Raw genomic sequence first — 24805 nt, forward strand, 5'->3', positions numbered from 1 at the left:
GAAATAGGGTCCCCTACTCCTCTGCCATCTTTCCCCCAACCTCTGGATCTTACCTTTAAAAATCCATTCAGCCACTCTGTCCTTTGGGGAGTATAATCTATTTATGTTTAAAGTAATTACTGATAGGCAAGGATTCGTATTGTCATTGTGTTTTCTGTTTGTCCTGTGGTGCATTTGTGTCTCTTCCTCTCCTGCTGTCTTTCTTTGTGATTTTTTGATTACGGTAGTGATATGCTTTGATTCCCTCCACTTTTTCTTTTGTGTCTCTTCCACAGGTATTTTCTTCCTGGTTACCCTCAGGCTTACATACAACGTCCATAGTTACAGTAGTCTGTATTCCACTGATAAGGCTGACTGCGTACAGCACTCTGTCCTCTTACTTCCCTCGCACACTCCGCGATACTGATGTGACTGATTGTGTATCCATTAACAAAAGTTGGTAATTAGTTATTCTTAATACTTTGTTTTAGCTTTTACACTAAAACTACAAGTGATTACACAACGCCACAGTGGCTAAGTATTCTCTCTCTGTATATACCTTTGCCAGTGAGTTTTGCATTGTTTGATGTTGCTGTTTGGTGTCTTTTTGTTTCAACTTAAGGAACTCTCTTTTGCATTCTTTTTTTTACTATTATGTTCAGTTAGCCACTGTATAATACATCATTAGTTTTCAGTGATTCATTAGTTCCATATAACCCCCAGTGCTCATCACAACATGTGCCCTCCTTACTACCCATCACCCGGCTACCCCATCCCCCAACACCCACTCTCTCTGAAACCCTCAGATTGTTTCCTGGAGTCTATAGTCTCTCCTGGTTCCTCTCCCTCTCTCATTTCAACCCCCTTAAATTTTCCCTCCCTTGCCTTATTGTCCTCCCTGCTATTCCTTATGTTCCACATACGAGTGAAACCATATGATAATTGTCTTTCTCTGCTTGTCTTATTTCACTTAACATAATCCCCTCCAGTTCCATCCATGTCGATGCAAATGTTGGGTATTCATCCCTTCTGATGGCTGAGGAATATTCCATTGTATGTATGGACCACATCTTCCTTATCCATTTGTCTGTTAAAGGGCATCTCAGCTCCTTCCACAGTTTGGCTATTGTGGACATTGCTGCTATGAACATGGGGGTGCAGGTGTCCCTTCTTTTTACTACTTCTGTATCTTTGGGGTAAATCCCTAGTAGTGCATTTGCTGGGTCATAGGGTAGCTCTATTAACATCTCGAGGAACCTCCACACTGTCTTCCAGGGAGGCTGCACCAGCTTGCGTTCCCACCAACAGTGCTCTTTTGCATTCTTTTTTTTTTTTTTTAAGATTTTATTTATTTATTTGACAGAGATAGAGGCAGCCAGTGAGAGAGGGAACACAAGCAGGGGGAGTGGGAGAGGAAGAAGCAGGCTCATAGCGGAGGAGCCTGATGTGGGGCTCGATCCCAGAACACCGGGATCAGGCCCTGAGCCGAAGGCAGACGCTTAACAGCTGTGCCACCCAGGCGCCCCTCTTTTGCATTCTTGTAAAGCAGGTCAAGTTATGATAAATTCCCTCAGCTTTCTTGGTTCAAGAAAGTTTTCTCATTCCTTCATTTCTGAAGGACAGTTTGTCGGACAGTTTCGGGATGATTCTGGAAATCTTTCTCAACTATATAGCTATACATGTGATAGGCTGATTTATCTGATACACCAACCTTGTAGCCAAACTACTCTGTCAGCTCTGTTTCTCACACTCCTGCAAAGATGTTGTTCCTCAGAACATCTCCTGATAAACTCCCTGCATGCAAATCTCTATCTCTGTTTGGTTTTCCAAGCAACATAACCCAAGTCACCTATTTCAGAAGAAAGCATCAGAAAGTCTGAATAAAAAATGTATGCTTGTCATAAACATTATACTTCACAATCAACAACTTCATCCTCTGCCTATTTTTGAGATCTGAGTCGGGAAAAGATAGTTATGGGGCAGAAAACAAATTTGAAGCTCAGACAGCTAATAGAAACTTCATATTGGCCATCTTTTTTTTTTTTTTTAAGATTTTTTATTTATTTATGTGACAGACAGCCAGTGAGAGAGGGAACACAGCAGGGGGAGTGGGAGAGGAAGAAGCAGGCTCCTAGTGGAGGAGCCTGATGTGGGGCTCGATCCCAGAACGCCGGGATCATGCCCTGAGCCGAAGGCAGACGCTTAACAACTGCACCACCCAGGCGCCCCTTTATTGGCCATCTTTTAAGTGCCTACTCTTGCAAATCTTACCAACCACAGAACAATTTCAGTAAATCAATCCGAGCAACAGAGATCTTTCTCAATTATCTTTGAAGTTCTTTTTTTAAAAAATTTTAAAGTTTTTATTTATTTGACAGAGACAGCCAGCAAGAGAAGGAACACAAGCAGGGGGGGTGGTGGGAGAGGAAGAAGCAGGCTTCCCAGTGGAGCAGGGAGCCCAATGCTGGGCTGGAACCCAGGACCCTGGGCAGAAGGCAGATGCTTAACAACTGAGCCACCCAGGTGCCCCTTAAGACTTTAAGTAATCAACACACCCAACGTGGGGCTTGAACTCAGAACCCCTAGGTCAAGAATCACATGCTCTGCCAACTCCGTTAGCCAGGTGCCGCTTAAGTTCTTTTTTAATTGAAGTATGATTAAGATACAATGTTATATTAGTTTCCGGTGTACAATACTGACTTGATAGTTCTCTACATGACTCAGTGCTACCACCTTACGTGTAGTCCCCATCTGTCACCAGACATTATTACGGTATTATTGTCTGTATTTCCTAAGTGTATGTTCATCACCGTAACTTATACTGGAAGTTTGTACTTCTCAATGCCCTTTATTTTGCCCATCCCCCCTCTGATAGCCACCAGTTTACTCTCTGTATTAATGGGTCTGCTTTTTTTTTTATTTGTTCGTTTGGTGTGTTCTTAGATTCCACACATAAGTAAAAATCATATGGTATTTGTCTTTTTCATCCTGACTTATTTCACTTAGTGTGATACCTTCTAGGTCCATCCCTGTTGTTGTAAATGGCAAACCTCGTCCGTTGTCACGGCTAACATTCCATTGTATATATTACACCACATCTTCCATATCCATTTATGTCTCGGGGGCACTTGGGGTGCTTCCGTATCTGGGCTATTGTAAATAATGCTACAAGCACAGGGCTGCGTATATCTTTTCAAATTAGCATTTTCCTCTTCTTCATTCAGTAATGGAATTACTGGATCATATGATACTTTTAATTTTTTGAGGAACATCTGTGCTGTCTTCCACGGTGGCTTTACAAGCTTATATTTCCAACAACAGTGTGTGAGGGTTCCTTTTTCTCCACATCCTCACCCCACACTTGCTATTTCTTGTCTTTTAGATTCTAGCCATTCCGACAGGTGCGAGGTAGTACCTCGTTGTGGTTTTTGCTTTGCATTTGCCTGACGATTGTTGATGTTGAGGTGCTTTTCCGCGGTCTGTTGGCGATCCGTATGTCTTCTTTGGAGAAATGTCTGTTCTGCCTATTCTTTTAATTGGATAGTTTGTGTTGTTGAGTTATATAATGTTACATATATTTTTTAATGATTTTTTATTATGTTAGTCACCATACAGTACATCCCCGGTTTCCGATGTAAAGTTCGATGATTCATTAGTTGCGTATAACATCCAGTGCACCATGCAATACGTTTGGACATTACTCTCTTGTGTTTGCAAATATCTTCTTTTTTTTTTTTTTTAAGATTTTATTTATTAGAGATAGAGACAGCCAGCGCGAGAGAGAACACAGGCAGGGGGAGTGGGAGAGGAAGAAGCTGGCTCATAGCGGAAGAACCTGACATGGGGCTCGATCCCATAACGCTGGGATCACACCCTGAGCCGAAGGCAGACGCTTAACAGCTGTGCCACCCAGGCGCCCCTGCAAATATCTTCTATTCAGTAGCTTGCCTTTTTGTTTTGTTGAAGGTTTCCTTGCTGTGCAAAAGCTTTTTATTTTCATGTCGTCCCAATAGTTTATTTTTGCTTTTGTTTCCCTTGCCCGAGGAGACGTAGCCGTAACTATGTTGCTAAGGGTGATATTCAAGAGATGACCACCTGTGCTCTCTGCTAGTTTTATGGTTTCAGGTCTCACATTTAGGTCTTTCATCCACTTTATTTTTGTGTATAGTGTAAAAAAAAAAAAAAGTTCGATTTCAATCCTTTGCATGTAGCTATCCAGTTTTTCCAGCACCATTTATTGAAGAGACAGTCTTTTCCCCCATTATATATTCTTCTTATGTAACTGACCATGCAGGGTGGGCTTATTTCTGGGCTGTCTCTTCTGTTGATCTATGTGTCTGTCTTTGTGCCAGTCCCATGCTGGTTCGGTGACTACAGCTTTGTAGTGTATCTTAAGACCTGGGATTGTGATACCTGCATCTTTGTTGTTCTTTCTCAAGATTGCTTTGGCTATTTGACGTGTTTTGTGGTTCCATACGAACTTCAGTATTGCTTGTCCTAGTTTTGTGAAAATGCTGTTGGTGTTTTGATAGGGACTGCCTTGAATCTGTAGGTTGTTTTCAGTAATATGGACATTTTAATAGTAGGTTTTTGAAGCCATGAGCATGGAATATCTTTCCCTTTGTGGCATCTTCAACTTCTTTCATCAGCGTTTCATAGTCTGCAGAGTACAAGTCTTTCACCTCTTCAGTTTATTCCTAGGTGTTGTGTTCTTTTTGAGGCCATTGTAAATGGAGTGATTTTCTTAATTTGACTTTATGCTACTTTGTTATTAGTGTGTAGAAATGCTACTGATTTCTGGGTATTCACTTTGTATCCTGAAGTTTACTTAATTAATTTATTGTTTTTAGCTGTTTATTGGGGAGGAGTCTTTAGGATTTTCTATGTATAGTGTCCTGTCACCTGCAAATAGTGACAGTTTAACTTCTTTACCAATAAGGGTGCCTCTTCTTATTTTTTTCTGAGTGCTGTGTCGAGGACTTCAAGTACCATGTTAAATAAAAGTTAACCTGCTGATTTTTTAAAGCTCCCAGGCTTAAGCCCTGCTGAGTTTCAAAGTCAAACGTTATGGGAACTTATCTTCTCAGCGTGGGTCCCCAGTGCCTGGGGTGGGGTCTGATCCACTGCCCGTGCTTGTGAGGCCTCCTGCTTGTGGCTAGTTGTGTAGGGTTTTGGTTCCCACGGCATCTCCACCCCTCCCCCCTTTCAGCGTGGTCTGTCCGTGAGGAGCTGTGGGACACCTGTCCTGCAGGCTCCAGGCCATCTTCACAGTTAGTTGCACACACACAGTTATCTCGGTGTGTCCGTGGGACGGGGTGAGCACAGGATCCTCTCCCTCCACTATCTCCCCCAAAATCTCTGCAGATTTGACAACGTATCACGTAGTGCGTTAGCTGTAGGCACGATGTTGAACAGATCTCTACAACTGAATTGTCTTCTGGAACTAAAATCTTCCACCTGTTAAGCAGTAACTCCCAGTTGGCCTATCCCCACGGTCCCTGGTCAACTGCCAGTCTCTGTCCTGTTTTTCCAAGTGTGACTCTTCTATTTATTTCTGTTACGTTCAGTTAGCGACTGTATAGTACGGCATTAGTTACTGACGGAGCGGTCAGTGATTCGTTGGTTGCGTATAACACCCAGTGCTCCTCACAACACTTCCCCTCCTCAATACCCATCACCCGGCTACCCCGTCCCCCCACCCCCTCCCCTCGGAGACCCTCAGTTTGCTTCCTGGAGTCCAGAGTCTCCCATGGTTTGTCTCCGTCTCTGATTTCTCCCCCTTAAGTTTTCCCTCCCTTCCCCTACGGTCCTCCCTGCTATTCCTTATGTCCCACATACGAGTGAAACCATATGATAACTGTCTTTCTCTGCTTGACTTTCTTCACTTAGCATAATCCCCTCCACTTCCATTCATGTTGATGCAAATGGTGGGTAATCGTTCTTTGTGATGGCTGAGGAATATTCCATTGTATATATGGACCACATCTTCTTTATCCAGTCATCTGTTGAAGGGCATCTCGGCTCCTTCCACAGTTTCACTATTGTGGACAATGCTGCTATGAACATTGGGGTGCATATGGCCCTTTTCTTCACTATGTCTGTATCTTTGGGGCAAATACCCAGTAGTGCAATTGCTGGGTCACAGGGTAGCTCCATTTTTAACTTTTTGAAGGACATCCACACTGTTTTCCAGAGTGGCTGTACCAACTTGCATTCCCACCAACAGTGTAAGAGGGATCCCCTTTCTCCACATCCTCGCCAACATTTGTTGTTCCCTGCCTTGTCAATTTTTGCCATTCTAACTGGTGTAAGGTGGTATTTCATTGTGGTTTTGATTTGAATTTCCCTGATGGCTAATGATGTTGAACATTTTTTCATGTGTCTGTTTGCCATTCGTATGTCTTCATTGGAAAAGTGTCTGTTCATAACTTCTGCCCATTTTTTGATTTATTTGTTTCACATGTGTTGAGTTTGAGAAGTTCTTTAAAGATCTTGGATACCAGTCTTTTATCTGTGGTGTCATTTGCAAATATCTTCTCCCATTCTGTGGGCGGCCTCTTAGTTTTTTTTGACTGTTTCCTTGGCTGTGCAGAGCTTTTTATCTTGATGAAGTCCCACAAGTTCATTTTATCTTTTGTTTCTCTTGTCTTTGGAGATGTGTCATGAAAGAAGTTGCTGTGGCCGATGTCGTAGAGGTTGCTGCCTATGCTGTCCTCTAGGATTTTGATGGATTCCTGTCTCACATCGAGGTCTTTCATCCATTTGGAGTTTATCTTTGTGTGTGGTTTGAGAGAGTGGTCCAGTTTCATTCTACTGTATGTGGCTGTCCAATTTTCCTAACACCACTTATTGAAGAGACTTTTTTTCCACTGGATATTTTTTTCCTGATTTGTGAAAGATTAGTTGGCCATAGAGTCGAGGGTCCATTTCTGGAGTGTCTATTCTGTTCCACTGGTCTGTGTGTCTGTTTTTGTGCCAATACCATGCTGTTTGGTGATCACAGCTTTGTAATATAGCTTGAGATCAGGCAACGTGATGCCCCCAGTTTGTTTTTCTTTTCCAATATTTCCTTGGAGATTTGGGGTATTTTTCTGGTTCCATACAAATTTCGGGATTGTTTATTCCAGCTCCTTGAAAAATGCCAATGGCAAGTTTGACTTTTAGATACCTCATAAAGTGGAATTTACAGTATTTGTATTCCTCTAACTGGCTTATTTCACCTAGCATAATGTCCTTCAGATTCGTCTATTTTGTCCTATATCCAGAATTTCCTTCCTTTTTAAGTATGTACCACTTTTTCTTTATCCATTCATCTGTCGAAAGATATTTAGGTTGTTTCCATATCTTGGTTATTGTGACTATTACTGCAATGAACATGGGAACGCGGATACCATTTTGAGAACCTGATTTAATTCTTTTGGATATAAACCCACAATTGGGATTGCTGGATCATACAGAATTTGTTTTTTAAATTCAATTAGCTAATGTATAGTACATCATTAGTTTCAGATGTAATGGTCAATAATTTATAAGTTACATATAACACCCAGTGCTCATCACATCACCTGCCCTCCTTAATGCCTGTCACCCAATTACCCCCACCCCTCACCCACCTCCCCTAGCAGCCCTGTTTGTTTCCTGTAGTTAAGAGTCTCTCATGGTTTTTCTCCCTCTCTGATGACTTCCCAGTTTTCCCTATGATCCTCTGCACTGTTTGCTATATTCCACATGACTGAAACCATATGATTGTGTTTCTCTGATTGACTTACTTCACTTAGCACAATGCCCTCCAATTTCCTCCATGTTGATGCAAATGTTAAGTATTCATCCTTTCTGATAGCTGAGTAATATTCCATTGTATATATGGACCACATCTTCTTTATTCATCCATCCATCAGTAGACATCTCCGCTCTTTACTCAGTGTGGCTATTGTGCATATTGCTGCTATGAACACTAGGGTACAGGTGCCCCTCTTTTCACTATATCTGTATCTTTGGGGTAACTACCCAGTAGTGCAATTGATTGGTCATAGGGTAGCTCTATTTTTAACATCTAGAGGAACCTCCATACTGTTTTCCAGAGTGGCTGCACCAGCTTGCATTTGCACCAAGAGTGTAAAAGGGTTCCCCTTTCTCCACATCCTCACCAACATCTGTCGTTTCCTGACTTGTTAATTTTTGCCATTCTGACTGGTATGAGGTGGTAACATTGTAGTTTTGATTTGTATTTCCCTGATGCCAAGTAATGTTGAACATTTTTCATGTGTCAGCCATTTGTACGTCTTCTTCAGAGAAGTGTCTGTTCATGTCTTCTGCCCATTTCTTGACTGGATTCTTTGTAGATCTTGGATACCAGCCCTTTATCTGAAATGTTATTTGCAAATATCTTCTCCCAGTCTGTGGATTGCCTTTTTGTTTTGTAGACTGTTTCCTCTGCTGTGCAGAAGCTTTTTATCATGAGGTCCCAGAAGTTCATTTTTGCTTTTGTTTCCCTTGCCTTTGGAGACGTGTCTAGCCAGAAGTTGCTGTGGCCAAGGTGGAAGAGGTTGCTGCCTGTGTTCTCCTCTAGGATTTTGATGGATTTCTGTCTCACACTGAGGTCTTTCATCTGTTTTGAGTTTATCTTTGTGTATGGTATAAGAAAATGGTCCAGTTTCATTCATGTGGCTGTCTAATTTTCCCAACACCATTTGTTGGAGAGACTGTTTTTTCCCCATTGTATTTTCTTGCCACCACTTTCTGTGGCCTCATACAAGGTCACAGAGACTTAAAGGCAGTGGCAAGGTGAGAACACAGCCTCATAGTTCCATACCCATTGGCCTTAAATACCTTAACTATTACTCTGTATGGTTTCTCAATAACGTAGGGGTTGGTGTAGAAAGCTTTCCAAAGGATAGCAACCTTAAGACACTGCCCCAGTGGATACTATCTGCAATATCCTGGACAAATCATTTCTGCTTTAAAACCTCCTTTGTGGTGGAGTTGACCATCAATAAAGGCAAGAGGCTATTCCAAAATTGGACAGGTTTTGTTAGAAAAACTTGCACCTGTGGGCATTATCTCTGTGCACATTCACTTCATAGTCTTCACTGTCTATCCAAGCACCTGTTTAGAATCTGCTACAGGTGTCCTTTCTTGGGTCAAAATAATACACCACCACTCACATTCTTTGGAGTTAATTTCCACTATTCCACAAGCTTTTCTTTTAATGAAATATAGTTGACACGCAATGTTACACTAGTGTCAGGTGTACAGAGTAGTGATTTGACAGCTCTGTACATCATGCTGTGCTCACCACGACTGTAGCTGCCTTCTGTCACCACAAGTGCTCTCACACCATGGACTCAAGTCCCGAGGCTGTAACTGTTACCCCTGTGACTTATTCCATAACTGGGAATCCACTCCCCTTCACCCATTTGGCCCATCTTCCATCCCTCTCTTCTAGCAACCACAGTTCTCTGGATTCATGCGTCTGTTTCTGCAGTTGTTTTTTAGAGTCAACATATAAGTAAAATTGTATGGTATTTGTCTTTGACTTATTTCATTTACCATTGCATAAGGTCATTTGCAAATACCCTGCATGATACCATTACAGGTCCATCCATGTCACTGCAAATGGCAAGATCTCATTGTTGCTGAACAATATTCCACTGGGTGTGCACACACACCCACCCACAATCAATGGACACTTGCGTTACTTGCGTATCTTGGCTGCTGTAAATGATACTGTAATAAATATAGGGATGCATATATTTTTTTCAAGATAGTGTTTTCTTTGGGTAAATACCCAGTGGTGGAATTACTGCATCATATATTTACTATGTTGAGGAACCTCCATGCCGTTTTCCACAGTGACCACACTAATTTACATTCCCTCGAACCATATGTGAGGGTTTACTCTTATTCACATCCTTGCCAACACTTATTTTTAAGATGCCAGCTGTTTTGACAGGTGTGAGAGCTCCTCGTGGTTTGACTGGCATGTTGCTGGTGTGGCGAGTGATGCTGCGCTTCTTTTCACGGCTGTTGGCATCTGTAGGTCTTCTTTGCAAAAAAGTGTCGATTCAGGTCCTCTGCCCCTTTTTAAATCAGAGTGTTCGTTTTTTGGTATTGAATTGTACAAGTTATACATTTTAGATATTAACCCCTTACCAGATGTATTATTTCCAAGTATCTTCTCCCATGCAGTAGCTCACCTTTTTGTTTTGGTTTCCTTTTCTGTGTGAAAGCTGTTCATCTTGGGGTCGCCCCAGTAGTTTATTTTTGCTTTTGTTTCCCTTGTCTGAGGAGCCACATCCGTTACTATTTTCCACTAGGTCTTTAATCCGTGTTGAGTCTGTGTGTGGTGTAATATAATGGTCCGTTTCCCAGCACCATTTATTGAAGGCAGTCTTTTCCCCATTGGATATTTTTGCCTACTTTGTCACAGATTAATTGGCCTATAGGGTGAATTTGTCTCTTATGTTCAATGAGCCAACATACCGTGCAGCTCTAGCGTCTGAGGTAGTGTTCCGTGATTCGTCAGTTGTGTGTAACACCCAGTGCTCATCACAACACCTGCCCTCCTCAACACCCACCCCCACCCTTCTGTAACCCTCTGGGAAACAGAGTACGGAGTCTCTCATGGTTCGTCTCATTTTCCCCTTCCTTCTCCTACCGATTTCCCTGCTATTCCTTATGTTCCACAAATAAGTCAAGCAGAGAAAGACAATTATCATATGGTTTCACTTATTTCACTTAGCATAATCTCCTCCAGTCCCGTCCAAGTTGCTGCAAATGTTGGGTAATTGTTGTGATGGCTGAGTAATATTCCATCGTATATATGGACCATATCTTCTTAATCCAGTCATCTCGGCTCCTTCCACAGTTTGGCTATTGTGAACAATGCTGCTATGAACATTCGGGTGCATATTATCTTTGGGGTAAACACCCAGTAGTGCAATGGCTGGATCATAGGGTAGCTCAATTTTTAACATTTTGAGGAACCTCCACTGTTTTCCAGAGTGGCTGTACCAACTTGCATTCCCACCAACAATGTAAGAGGGATCCCCTTTCTCCACATCCTCTCCAACATTTGTTGTTTCCTGCCTTGTCCATTTTTGCCATTCTAACTGGTGTAAGATGGTATCTCAAGGTGGTTTTGATTGAATTTCCCTGATGGCTAATGATTTTGAACATTTTTTTCATGTGTCTGTTAGCCATTTGTATGTCTTCAATGGAAAAGTGTCTATTCATATCTTCTGCCTATTTATTGATTTGATTATTTGTTTCACATGTATTGAGTTTGAGAAGTTCTTTGTAGATCTTGGATACCAGCCCTTTATCTGTAGTGTCGTTTGCAAACATCTTCTCCCATTCCGTGGGCTGCCTCTTTGTTTTGTTGACTGTTTCCTTGGCTGTGCAGAAGCTTTTAACTTGATGAAGTCCCATAAATTCATTTTAGCTTTTGTTTCCCTTGCCTTTGGAGACGTGTCATGAAAGAAGTTGCTGTGGCCGATGTCGGTTACTGCCTATGTTCTCCTCCATGATTTTGATGGATTCCTGTCTCACATCGAGGTCTTTCATCCATTTTGAGTTTATCTTTGTGTATGGTGGGAGAGAGTGGTCGAGTTTCATTCTTCTGTATATAGCTGTCCAATTTTCTCAGCACTATTTATTGAAGAGACTGTCTTCTTTCCATTGGATATTCTTCACTGCTTTGTTGAAGATAGTTGACCATAGAGCTGAGGGTCCATTTCTGGAGTCTCTGTTCTATTGTCCTATGTGTTTGTGCCAATACCATGCTGTCTTGGTGATCTAAGCTTTGTAATACAGCTTGAAGTCAAGCAACGTGATACCCCCAGCATTGTTTTTCTTTTTCAACATTTCCTTGACAATTCAGGATCTTTTCTGGTTCCATACAAATTTCAGGATTGTTTGTTTCAGCACTTTGAAAAATGGCATTGGTATTTTGATCGGGATGGCTTTGAAAGTGTAGATTGCTCTGGGTAGCATAGACATTTTAACTATGTTTATTCTGCCAAGCCGTGAGCATGGGATGTTTTTCCATTTCTTTCATAAGTGTTCTGGAGTTTCTGGAGTAGAGATCCTTTACCTCTTTGGTTAGATTAAGTCCAAGATATCTTACGGTTTTTGGTGCTATTGTAAATGGAATCGATTCCCTAATTTCTCTTTCTTCAGTCTCATTGTTCATATATAGAAATGCAACTGATTTCTAGTAATTTGGGGGTGGAGTGTTTTGGGTTTTTCACATAATGTATCACGTCATCTGTGGAGAGAGAGAGTTTGACTTCTTTTTTGCCAATTTGAATACCTTTTATCCCTTTTTGTTGTCTGATTGCTGTTGCAAGGACTTCTAGTACTATGTTGAATAATAATGGTGAGAGTGGGCATCCTTGTCCTGTTCTTGATCTTAAGGGAAAGGCCCCAGCTTTTCATAGATGGTTTTTATGAAGTTGATTATCCCTACACTCTGAATGGTTTTAGAGGGAACATTAATCAGGAAAGGATGCTATATTTTGTCAAATGCTTTTTCTGCATCAATTGAGAGGACCATCTGATTCTTGTCTCTTGTGTTCTGTCACACTGAGTTGCAAATGTTGAACCACCGTTGTATCCCAAGGATGAATCCCACCTGGTCGTGATGGATAATCCTTTTAATGTACTGTTGGATGCTATTAGCTAGGATAGTGTTGAGAATTTTGGCATCCATTATTCTCCTTTTTGATGGGGTCTTTGCCTGGTTTTGGGATCAAGGTAATGCTGGCCTCATAGAAATGAGTGAGTTTGGTAGTTTCAAAAAATTAAAAAAGAAGGAAAACTTTTTGAGGAACTTCCATACTGTCTCCAGAGTGGCAGTAACAGCTTGCATTCCCACCAGTGTGTAAGAGGGCGCCCCTCTCTCCACATCCTCGCCAACATTTGTTGTTCCCCATCTTGTTAATTTTAGCCATTGTAACTGGTTGAAACCCTATGGGATACTGCAAAGGTGGTGCTTAGAGGAAAGTACATAGCCATCCAAGCCTCTCTCAAAAAATTTAGAAAAACCCCAAATGCACAATCTCACAACCAGGTGAGATTTATTCCTGGGATGCAAGGGTGGTTCAACATTCGCAAATCAGCGTGAAAGATCACATCAACAAGAACCATATGATCCTCTCAAATAGATGCGGAAAAAGCATTTGACAAAACACAGCATCATTTCCTGATGAAAACTCTTCAGAGTGTAGGGATAGAGGGTACATTCCTCAATTCCATAAAAACCATCTACGAAAAACCCACAGCACATATCATTCTCAATGGGGAGCTTTTCCCTTCAGGTCAGGAACGTGAGGAGCCCCACTCTCACCACTACTGTTCCGCATAGTACTAGAAGTCCTAGCCTCAGCAATCAGACAACAAAAAGAAAAGGCATTCAAATTGGCAAAGAATTCAAACTCTCTTCGCAGGTGACATGATACTTTATGTGGAAAATCTGGAAGATTCCACCCCAAATCGCTAGAACTCATACAGCAACACGGCAGGATACAATATCAGTGCACAGAAATCAGTTCCCTTTCTATATACTAACAATGTGATGGAAGAAAGAGAAATTAGGGAATCGATTCCATTTACAAGAGCACCAAAAACCATAAGATATCTTGGAATTAATCTAACCAAAGAGGATCTAGACTCTAGAAATGGAAAAACATCCCCTGCTCATGGATTGGAAGAAAAAACACTGCTCACCTTCCATGCGATCCCTATCAAACTACCATGGACATTTTTCACAGAGCTGCAACAGACACTCCTAAAATTTGTATGCAACCAGAAAGGGCCCCGAATAGCCAGGGGAATGTTGAAAAACAAAACCAAAGCTGCGGGCATCACATTGCCTGATTTGAAGCTATTATCACAAAGCTGTGATCACCAAGACAGCAGGATACTGGCACAAAAACAGACACATAGATCAATGGAACAGAATAGAAACTCCAGAAATGGCCCCTCAACTCTATGGTCAACTAATCTTCTACAAAGCAGGAAAGAACATCCAGTGGAAAAAAGGCAGTCTCTTCAATTAACGGTGCTGGGAAATTGGACACCTATACCCAGAAGAATGAAACTGGACCCTTTCCTTACCCCATACACAAAAATAGACGCAAAATGGATGCAATACCTCGACGTGAGACAGGAATCCATCAAAATCCTAGAGGAGAGCATGGGCAGTATCTTCTTCAATCTTGGATAAAGCAACTTTTTGCAAGACATGTCTCTAAAGGCAAGGGAAACAGAAGCGAAAATGAACTTTTGGGCGTTCATAAAGATAAAAACTTCTGCACAGCACAGGAAACAGTCAAGAAAACTAAAAGGCAACCCACAGAATGGGAGAAGATATTTGCAAATGACATTTCAGATAAAGGGCTGGAATCCAAGATCTATAAGGAATGGGCAGAAGACAGACAAATGGCTAACAGACACATGAAAAAATATTCAACATCACTAGCCCTCAGGGAAATTCAGATCAAAACCAGAATGAGATACCACCTTACACCAGTTAGAATGGCAAAAATTAACAAGGCAGGAAACAACAAATGTTGGAAAGGATGTGGAGAAAGGGGATCCCTCTTACACTGTTGGTGGGAATGCAAGTTGGTACAGCCACTCTGGACAACAGTATGGAGGTTCCTCAAGATGTTAAAAATAGAGCTACCCTGTGACCCAGCAATTGCACTACTGGGTATTTACCCCAAAGAAAGATACAGATGTAGTCAAAAGAAGGGGCACCTGCACCCCAATGTTCATAGCAGCAATGTCCACAATAGCCAAGCTGTGGAAGGGGCCAAGATGCCCTTCAACAGATGGATAGAGATGTGGTCCATACATACAATGGAATATTCCTCAGCCATCGCAAAGAACGATTACCCACCGTTTGCATCAACATGGATGGAACTGGAGGGTCTGATGCGAAGTGAGATAAGCAGAGAAAGACAATTATGTGGTTTCACGCATATGTGGAGTATAAGAGATAGTGCCCAGGACAATAGGAGAAGGGAGGGAAAACCAAATGGGAAGAAATCAGAGAGGGAGACAAACCATATGAGATTCTTGACTCCAGGAAACAAACTGAGGGTCGCAGAAAGGGAGGCGGGTGGAGGGATGGGATAACTGGGTGATGGGCATATGATTTGATGAGCACTGGGTGTTACAATGTTCAACGATTCACCAGTTCAGTGTATCAAAAACCAGTGATGTACTATACCTTGGCTAATTGAATTTAAATAAAAAAATTTTAAGAAGCTCTGTAAATGGTAGGGAGTAGCTTGCATCATTTTTCAGTCTCCAGGTGTCTTCTCACTCTGGACGACATTGTACCGTCCCCCCTCCACCTCTCAAGGATACTGTTATTGACCGATCAGATTGACAGAAAACGAACAAGTAAAACCCCACATTCGGGTAGCAAGACAGATGGGGACATGAGCCCCTCACACATCGCTGGTGAGGAGGCCAAATGTGAGACAGCGTTACAGACGAACTTACTACAGATCGATAGGAAATAAAGTAAATTTAGTAAGAATAATGGATATAGAACCATTAGGGACATACATTATGGTCATAATTAGACAAGAAACTTCAACAGGTTCTAACAGTGACAATCGCTAACTCTCCATGAGACACATTGATATTAAAATAGAAAATCTTCATAGTGGAGAAACAGCACAGGTAACACCTTAGCCAAACGAACAGTTCACTTCACTTGTAAAGAGTAAAATAGAGATTATGTGACTCCTGATGAGACGAAGCACACACATCTTGCCAAAAGGGTGGATCTTGAATTTCAGTGAGGAACGATCAGAGACCCCAGACTGAGGGACATTCTACACCATAACTAGACGGTACCCTTTCAAAGCGTCAAGATGCTAGAAACAAGCCCTGTTTCAGCCTAAAGAATTCTAAAGAGACAGAATGGCTACATGCGAGGTGGGATGTGGGGCTGGACCCAGGAACAGCAGAAACAGAACATCAGTGTCAACTGGTGAAATGTGAGGCGTCTTCCGGTGATTGATAGCAGGGAATCCGTATTTAAATGTTGATTTTCTATGATCATAATATAATTCTTATGAAATAGGTTAATATTTGCTCTATCTGGGTATTCAGTTACAAATCTGTGTCTGAAAATATTCCAAAAATGTAAAAAAATAAAAAGAAACCTCAGCAAATTACCTTATTGAGGGTGAAATACACACCCTGAAAAACGAAGCCGTAAGACCTTGCTGGCAATAGACGCAACGTGACTGACGGCGGGTAGAGGCCTCGTTCTACGTTGATTCCAAGAAATACAGGAGTCCTAGCTGAGCGAAGAAACGCACGGGTCAGTCCTATTTGCAGGAAGCTCTCCGTACGTGGGGTAGGTGTCAAAGAGAAGAGTCCGCTTGGATTCCGAACTACCCATTAAAGAAATCGGTTGTGGAAAAAGGCCAACAACTCTCACAGAAATCCCTGAGTCATAAGAACACAGCTTCCAGGCCCTTTCGAAAACCTTCTCATAGAGCTAGATGAGAAAAAGCCTCTTTCCATCCCAAATGGTCAAAAAGAGAGCAGCCCTGGAACGACACAGTTATCCAAAATCAAACCAGAGAGCTACAGGATAATAAACGGCCTCTGACAACTTCTCCACAGAAAAATGCCAGGGAGAAGGGCACAATTTAATAAGTCCTGAATAAAAACTTTTATAAAGCAACGACCTCTATCAAGAAAGAATTCAAGTCGGGCATGTAAACAGAAGGGGGAATGAACCACGAGAGACTATGGACTCTGGGAAACAAACTGAGGGTTTCAGAGGGGAGGGGGTGGGGGATAGGCTGGTGATGGGTAGTAAGGAGGGCACGTATTGCATGGAGCACCGGGTGTTATATGCAATTAATGAGTCATGGAACTTGACATCAAAAACCAGGGATGTACTGTATGGTGACTAACATAATAAAAAAATATTATAAAAAAAAGTTCAGGGAAAAGATGAGGCCACAGAAAGAACTGGAAAGTACAGAAGTAAAGAATGTATGTTCAGTCATTTAAAATAAGTCCTTCACAGATGGAAAGATTCTTCGAATAAAAATTGAGAAGGACATGAGATTTGCCTTCCCACTAAGCTCTTAGGACATTAAGCAAATGTTAATCACGGATCATAGATTCACTGTTTTCAGAAAAATGCAGACATGAGTTGAATTTCTGACACAGCACAATTGTTATCATTCCACATTTAAAAATAAAAGGTCTCGACTCCTCTCACCATCACCTTGGGCAAAGCAGTTCGAGTGTTCACGCAAAGTCCTCTGGGCGGGTAATCCTTGCAACAAGCGGTAAGAAGATGTCGTGACCTCTTGGATTCCTGAGGCTATAAATGACCTGAAACAACAAGGATTTTACCAACATGCAGCCTAGACGTTTGTCTCTGTCTCTCTCCTCGGGCTGCGCATTTCCTCCTTTCCCAGACTCGGACTACGCCTCTGTTCAGAGCAGCTGGGGGTAGAGAACCTGAATCTTGCCCGTCGTCCGTCTGCTCTTCCAGCTCTCCTCCCCCGACAGCACTTCTTTACTTCTGAGGACGGTAGAAGGATCCTAACCTCAGGCGAGTGTGACTGACTGGTAACGGCCGCCACGCGTCCCCGCATTGAGCGAACATTCTGAGCTGCGCTCTGGGTTCCCAAGACAGTGTCCTCATCGGTCAGTTACGGCGGCGGATGGAGGGGCAGACACGCTGTGCATGTGGGGTGCTTGGTCCACTCATCATCCTATCAAATGACAGCACTTCCTCAGCGTCCTTCGAGGGGCCGAGCACCGACTCACCTTGGAGGTGGACCCGGACGTGGGGCAGATGTCTGCAGTCAGAAGACACGGTCCGTCCTGGTCTCTGAGGACTTCCGGCCAAGAGGTAGACTCGATCCAGGGGGACCTGGCGGAGTTGGGGACAGTACGGCCCCAGTTACGCTCCCCCAGCAGCCCAGCTCAGTCACTCCGTGCGCTCCTGGGTGTGAGACAACGGGGACAGTCATTGTGTGTGTGTTACGTTAACATCGTGAGAGGTTCCCCGAGTGCCCCGAGCCCGTCAGTCTGAGATGGGCCACCATCATCTTGACTATGTAATATCTGCTCTCGGTCCTCCTCTCCCGCACACTCCACCTCCAGGCGGACAGAGCTTTTAGCTGAAAGAGCCCGGAAAGCTGAAGAATCCAAAATCCTACCTTCACGCCAGGTGCTCCCTGCGCTTTGGTTTTCTCAGTTCAAATTTAGAGCCCTAGAAACAAAAGGAAAAATGAACTATTGGGACCACGTCAAGATAAAAGGCTTCTTTTCACTACATCTGTATCTTTGGGGTAAATCCCTAGTAGAGCAATTGCTGGGTCGTAGGGCAGCTCTGTTCTTCACGTCCTGAGGAGCCTCCGTGCTGTTTTCCAGTTCACAGCAGCGATGTCCACAGTAACCAAACTGTGGAAGGGGCCGACATGCCTTCAACAGGGGAATGGATGAAGATGTGCTCCATATATGCAGTGGAGTATTACTCAGCCATCGGAAAGGAGGACTACTTACCATTTACATCGACGTGGATGGAACTGGAGGGGATTATGCTAAGGGAAGTAAGTCAAGCAGAGAAGGACAATTATATGCTTTCACTCATGTGGAATTTAAGAAACAAGGGAGAGGATCATAGGGGAAGAAATCAGAGCGGGAGACGAACCATGAGAGACTCGACTCTGGGAAACAAACTGAGGGCTGCGGAAAGGGAGGTGAGTGGGGGATGGGGTAGCGGGGATGTGATGAGCACTGGGTGTTATACACAACCGATGAATCCTTGAACCCTACATCTGAAAGTAATGATGCACTCTGTTGGCTAATGGATATTAAATTTAGACCCTTAGAATTTCTTTATAAGTGAGTCCCACTTCACTGTGTAAAACCAGTATCCCTTTTGCTCTGTCCTGCTCCTTTTCAAATCTCCGTCTAAGTAGACACAGTATCAGATTAATGCTCTGTCTTCACCTCCTCGTAGCCCTCCCCCGCCCCCCCAGCCAACTGCTCTCCAAGCCCACAAGTCCTATACATCTCTCAGACTGGTCCCCTTCTCCTGTTTAATCCACCCCTTTATTTACGAGCTAAATAGAGAAAATTAATACGACCCAGGCCCTGTCTTTAATGGTGTGGTTCTCAGGACAGTTCTTCTTTCCGTATGAGTTCCACGTGTGACCACACTTACCTTTATTAACATAAGCAGCACCTGTACTCCAGACGCTGAGGTGCCTTCTCAGTCTTCAGCATCAGACACTTCGGCAATCGTGTCCTGAAAGACGAATCAGAAATTAATGTGAGGGGCGCCTGGCGGCTCAGTCAGTTAAGCATCTGCCTTCTGCTCGGGTCATGATCCCGGGGTCCTGGGATCGAGTCCTGCGTCCAGGTCCCCACTCAGTGGAGAGTCTGCTTCTCCCTCTGCCCCCTCTAAAAATAAAATCTTTTTAAAAAGTGTGACAATACTGCAGTGTTTTATTTTTGATTGATCTGATTAATATCCAGCAATTGCCATGATATAAATTCAGGAAGGTCATTCTCTCATTTGAAAACAACTGGAGTTTTAAACTTACGTTCTTGAGGAAACTTTTACAAATTAAAGTTAAATAATACTTATTATGTTAGCATAATCATAGAAAATCCCTATTTTTCATCATTTGGTAAAATATTAACCTTCTTAGTGATTTCATCCATTTCCTGCGAGGACTGAACTCCATGAAGCATATAAAGCCCTCAAAACAGTTCTTTATACATTTCAAGTTCTAGGCAGGTGTCACCTGTTATTTATTACCAGACAATATCATGATCACTATTATCTCCCGGCTGCTGCAGAAACGTATTTCCTCATGAAATGCGCACGGGCCGCCGAAGAGCAGCCTCCCCTCAAGCACACAGACCAGCCCACGCCTGCGCGAACCCCGAACCCCCGCGCGCGCACGCTCCTCCTACCTGCGCGAACCCCGAACCCCCGCGCGCGCACGCTCCTCCTACCTGCGCGAACCCCGAACCCCCGCGCGCGCACGCTCCTACCTGCGCGAACCCCGAACCCCCGCGCGCGCACGCTCCTCCTACCTGGTCCGAGCAGCTCGGGGTGACGCGTCGTCGTGTCTCACCAAGCCCTCGCCCCGGGCAGAGCAGCAGGGCTCCGCACTGGGGTAACGGGAGCGTGCTGGGATCCGCTCCAACGAGGGTGGACCAGACATCTCAACGCAGCCCTGGGTTTCAGTGAAGCTCCCGGACTGCTGGCTTCACGTCTTGAATTTGGGTGGAATGATCCCTTTAAATTGGCCGCAGAAGCTGCCAGAACGGCTGAGCTCAGCAGCTGACACAGGTAAAGCGCCGTGTTTGGCGCGCAGAGCCGGTCGTCCCTCCGGAGTGGGAGCTGAGGAGGAGGAATCTGGCAGCCGGCCGAGCGCGCAGAGCCGGACGAGCTTGGAACCTGGGCGGAGAGACCCCGGAGGAGTAAACAGCGGGCGGCACCGGACTAAGGGCAGCGGACAGCACCTGACGGAGGAGACCGAGGGTCTTCCGGCAGAGGAAACACTGGTCGCTGCAAGCCAGACCCCCTGGCACGTCTCTGCAGCCTGGGAGCACCGGCAGAGTCCCTCTGACGCCCCCTCTGCCCTGTCTCCTCCCGGCCCCCTCGCAGGACAGCTCGGGGGAGTAAGAGCAGCCCCGGTCCGAACGGCCCACCGCTGCCCCCTGGAAAAAGGGGTTCTGGGACATCTGGCTTCAGCCCTGCGCCGCCGAGAGGGAGAGAGAACGTTGCTCCCACCCCGGCTTGTGATGAGAAAGAGCTGTACAAACCTCCGACTGCAGAGAGCTGGGGCTGCACTCTAGACAGCTAGCCCCAAACCGAAGGGGGCTCGCGGAGGGGAAGAAGGGGGTCCGCAGGCACTCACTGGGGCGCACCCCGGGGCGCCTGCTGCAGGAGCTCGGCTAGAGCAGCGCAGAGCCTGTGACGGCAGAGCGCACAGACGGGCGGGGTGGTGGGAAAACCCTGGGGGGGGGGGAGTGGAAAAATGACGTCTACACCGCCTTCAGGCTGCTTCTCCACAAAACGCACCAGACGCCCATCGCTCTCACGGAGGGAGCCCCTAAGAACTGTCCTTCGTGGGACACCCTGGGGACGGACACAGCAGGCCTGCGGGAGGCGCGCCCGGTCGGAGAGGGAGTCTCGGAGACCCCAGTGTAGACGCGGTTGGGGCTCCCAGCTGCCTCTCACTGAGCGCCCCTCAGCAGCCCCTCCCCCTCCAGATGGCCCGGAGCCGGGTTAGCAGGGCCGAGGGGGACATGCGCTGCGGGAAGCCTCTCGCGCCAGGTTTCCAGGGGCGCCGCCTGTGGCCGGTGGACAGGCAGCCACAGCGGCACCTGTGCTCGGCGAGAACAGGGACTGGGCTCCTGCGATGTTCGCTTCCTTTCGCTTTCCTTTGAACCGTAATGCTCCATCACAAGAAAAATCATCCCCTCCTTTCCTAGCTCAACTGAGGAAAAAGAAAACCCTTTAATCTTGGGGAAAGGGGCACCGCTACTGACCGGGGGGCGTCGGTGCCCATCCCCCGCTCCACAAACACCGCCTGAATTCACCGCCAGCAGGTCTGTTAGAGAAAAACACGTTTCATGACCTGTGTTCAAGATGGTAAAGCAGGATTTCATCAGGAGCATGGGGGGGGGGCGTCCACTGGATAGGAGTTCGCAGTGGGGGGAGAGAGCGATCTGAACCCTGCTTCAACACGAGCAAGTGGGTATTTGCAGCGGGGGACGGGGGGCAGTAGGTGGAAATTACTGAGGGGAGAGACCTGCGGTAAGAGGGGGTCTGGCTACACCTACCAGATCAGATCCTTGTGGAAGGCAGGAAGGTCGATCAGACGTCACCTGGAAGATGGGGGGTAAGTACCCCATCAGGTATGGAGGTGAGCAGATATCCAGCATGCGGGGTCTTGCTGAATCTAGGTTTTACAAGGACGTGCACAGAAGGGTACAGGAGAAGGTTCAGGAACCTGAAAAGGTCAAGCAGAGAATCTTTGTCAGCCCCCCTCTTGTTCAAGGAAAAAAGATTCTTTCCTTTAAAAAATACAGCCCAGTTTCTCATTCGGTTGTCTTCTTAAGGACCAGCTGAACTTGGACTTGGTAGAGACGATATTTGCGGGATGATACTAACAGGCGTTGTTAAAGAGGGGAGTTTTTAGGACCATAAAAGATGAACAGAAACCGAGTTTCTGAGTCCACAGGGCAGCCAGTGAGATTTGTAAACAAGCGTGACACATCTTCAAATGTGCAGCGGGGAGGGCAGTGGCCATCTGAAGAATGTTCCTGGTTTGCACTTAGAGTGTCTCTTGATGGCGTCAGGCAGCAGATGAACTTTCTGAGCGGCTCATACAGTGAGCAGCAGGAAGCCTGCCAGGTGTCACTGTGGTCCTAAGTTTCCTTTTACGTTTATATTAAGTTGTTTACCTTCAGCTTCAGGAAAAGAACAGCTTTTGTTCTCATGATTGTAAGACAAAAAGGAAAAAGAGACCTTAAAAAGTCAGACCTGAAAAACAGGGTCTCAGCTCTGGTTTGGCCTGAAAAGTGCATTAGTTCTCAGGACAGAGTTGCAGCTGGATATTGGGGAAAACTCGAATTCGAGATTCCGTAAGGACTGGCAGAATGCTCCAGACAGAACCCACAGGCAGGCATTACTGCTTTCCATTAAAACAAAAAACAAAAAACGACAAAGCAAAAAAACCCAAACCAAACACAACAAAACCTCTCTACGAATACTCATTTCCATCAAAGATAATCAATGTTCGTCTACTTTGTTTGCAAAATCAGCCCGATTTCAGAAAACTGATTATTTACATAAGTGCAGCAAGAAGAGTGATCAGATAGGGCTTTTTTTTTTTTTTTTTTTTTGGAGTTTGCTCTGCTGCAAGTTTTCATAGCAATCTCAGATTGGATATTTGTTTTTTAAGATTTTATTCATCTGAGAGAGAAAGAGAGAGAGAAAGCAGAGTAGGGGGAGGGGCAGAGGGAGAAGCTTGCTCCCCGCTGAGCGGGGATCCTGACCCAATCCCAGGACCCTGGGATCATGACTGAGCAAAGGCAGACGCCTAATCGACTGAGCCACCCAGGTGCCCCTCAGATTGGATTTTTAAAAGCCTCTCGAGGCCGGGAAGCCAAGCCGAGAATCTGCCATGGGGCCTTACCTGCAACACCTATAGATTGGGGTGAACTCCTCTCTTCTCAAGGTCTCCAGATATCCCGAGGTTCCTTACTGACCCGTAAGGTGGGGAGCCCCATACACCGGGCAGAGGCTGGTTTCTCCAAGCAGGACTTTGATCCTTAAAGTCCGCTTTGGTTCCTTCTAGTTGTCTGGCCGTATCTGACTCAATGCACGTCATTCTCAAACATGAAATTCCAGTCACAGCCTTGGTGCTTTAACCAATTGGTTTCCAATTGTGTCTGGTTCCAAGAAGAGAAGAGATTTTTATTGAACTTACGCAAATAACTATGTTGCCATGAAAATTAGAACACGCACTCACAGTTTCCAAATTCTGGGGGGATCAGGTAGGGAGAAAAGACAAATTACTCAGTGTAAACAGATGTGAAGCATTTATCAAACTGCTCTAAGTTATAGATAGCTTAAAAGAGAAGTTTTTTTTTTTAAATCTGGAAATCAAAACAGAAAATAGCCAGCAGTGTTTCAAACAGAAAGTCATAAAAGTCATAATCATCCTCATCCGTCCCATGGAACAAAATCCTACCTGCTCGATCTGGGGTTAGCAGTTATTTTGAATCCGTCGGCTTCTTCGTTAGTTCCGCGAGTTCTCAGTCCCCTGGCTGGGTCTCGAAGTTGTTCAAGCGATGCCATCACGGAGCCTACTTTCCTGGAACCAGCTGGAACCATGCTTTCGGAAAAGAATCTGAGTAAAACAATCTGTGGAAGACAGAAGATGCAAAATGGCCAAGATCGAAGATCCAAAGAGAGCTCGTCTGACGAGGAAACTTAGCTGTTTCTGTGACGTACAGCAGTTTAACGTCGTGCCCCCCAAGCCTCATCAGCTGAACACATCTCTTTGACGGGGCGAGGGACACAAATCCTTCGAGCCTTGGTGGGAGTTTTCCACTCGCTTATCCAACTCACACTTGCCTGGAGTCAGCCCCCATGCGAGTCCTTTCCAAATCACCCCACAGCACACACCCGCTCCTGGTGGTCGAGCCTCCGCTCCCACTGACACTCGGTGCCAGCGGTGACTGCAGGCCCAGGGGACAGTTGGCCCTGTCTGAGGACACTTTCAGCTGTCACAACCGGAGGAAGGGTGGCTGCTACTGGCATCTGGCGGGTAAGAGGCAGGGGTGCTGCTCAACGCCCCACAAGGCACGTCCTCCCACAACAAAGAAAGATCTTGTCACGAGGGTCAATCTACTGACACTGAGAACCTTGATCTAGATCCCAGGTGAAAGCCGAGAGCCTCTTCATAACGGACCCCCAAATTCGCGGACCTATTCCCCAAGCCCGGATCTAGCTCAGGAAACTACAGTCCAGTGGTTTCTTTTTGCCTTTGCGGTGCCAAGCCCTGAAACCAGAACGTTCAGAAGTGCAGGAATGGGCTTTGCAGAGAGACCGACCACAGTGCCTGACACGGACACTTGTCCACAGGGTCAAGCCTGGATTCCTCCGTACGGAGGAGACAGATCTCTCCAGGCATCCGCAGCTTGCAGACAATCAATTCACCTTCTGGTCTTAGGGGCCCTGACAACGCATAGAGACCTTGTCCCCCATCCTAGAGACCCTTGTCTCGACCAC

At 45.1% G+C, this 24805-nt stretch overlaps 1 long non-coding RNA gene across 4 annotated transcripts; it reads right to left on the minus strand.

The window, feature by feature from the left end:
* Positions 1-2012: 2012 nt before the first annotated feature.
* Positions 2013-24194, minus strand: LOC123791209 (uncharacterized). 4 transcript variants are annotated; one of them, XR_015728157.1, is made up of 7 exons: positions 23763-24194; positions 23205-23460; positions 21847-22016; positions 20089-20455; positions 19208-19291; positions 18198-18250; positions 2013-17980 (listed from the first exon to the last, which is right to left on the minus strand). It is a non-coding gene; the product is annotated as an uncharacterized LOC123791209 (long non-coding RNA). The 4 variants fall into 4 exon arrangements; XR_015728158.1 differs by having other exon boundaries at positions 2013-17361; positions 17491-17980; positions 18198-19291; XR_015728156.1 differs by having other exon boundaries at positions 2013-16559; positions 17252-17980; positions 18198-19291.
* Positions 24195-24805: the final 611 nt, after the last annotated feature.

Source organism: Ursus americanus, chromosome 21 (genome assembly GCF_024610735.1).
Source record: "Ursus americanus isolate L20-20 chromosome 21, mUrsAme1.1.p, whole genome shotgun sequence".
Lineage (NCBI taxonomy): Eukaryota > Metazoa > Chordata > Mammalia > Carnivora > Ursidae > Ursus > Ursus americanus.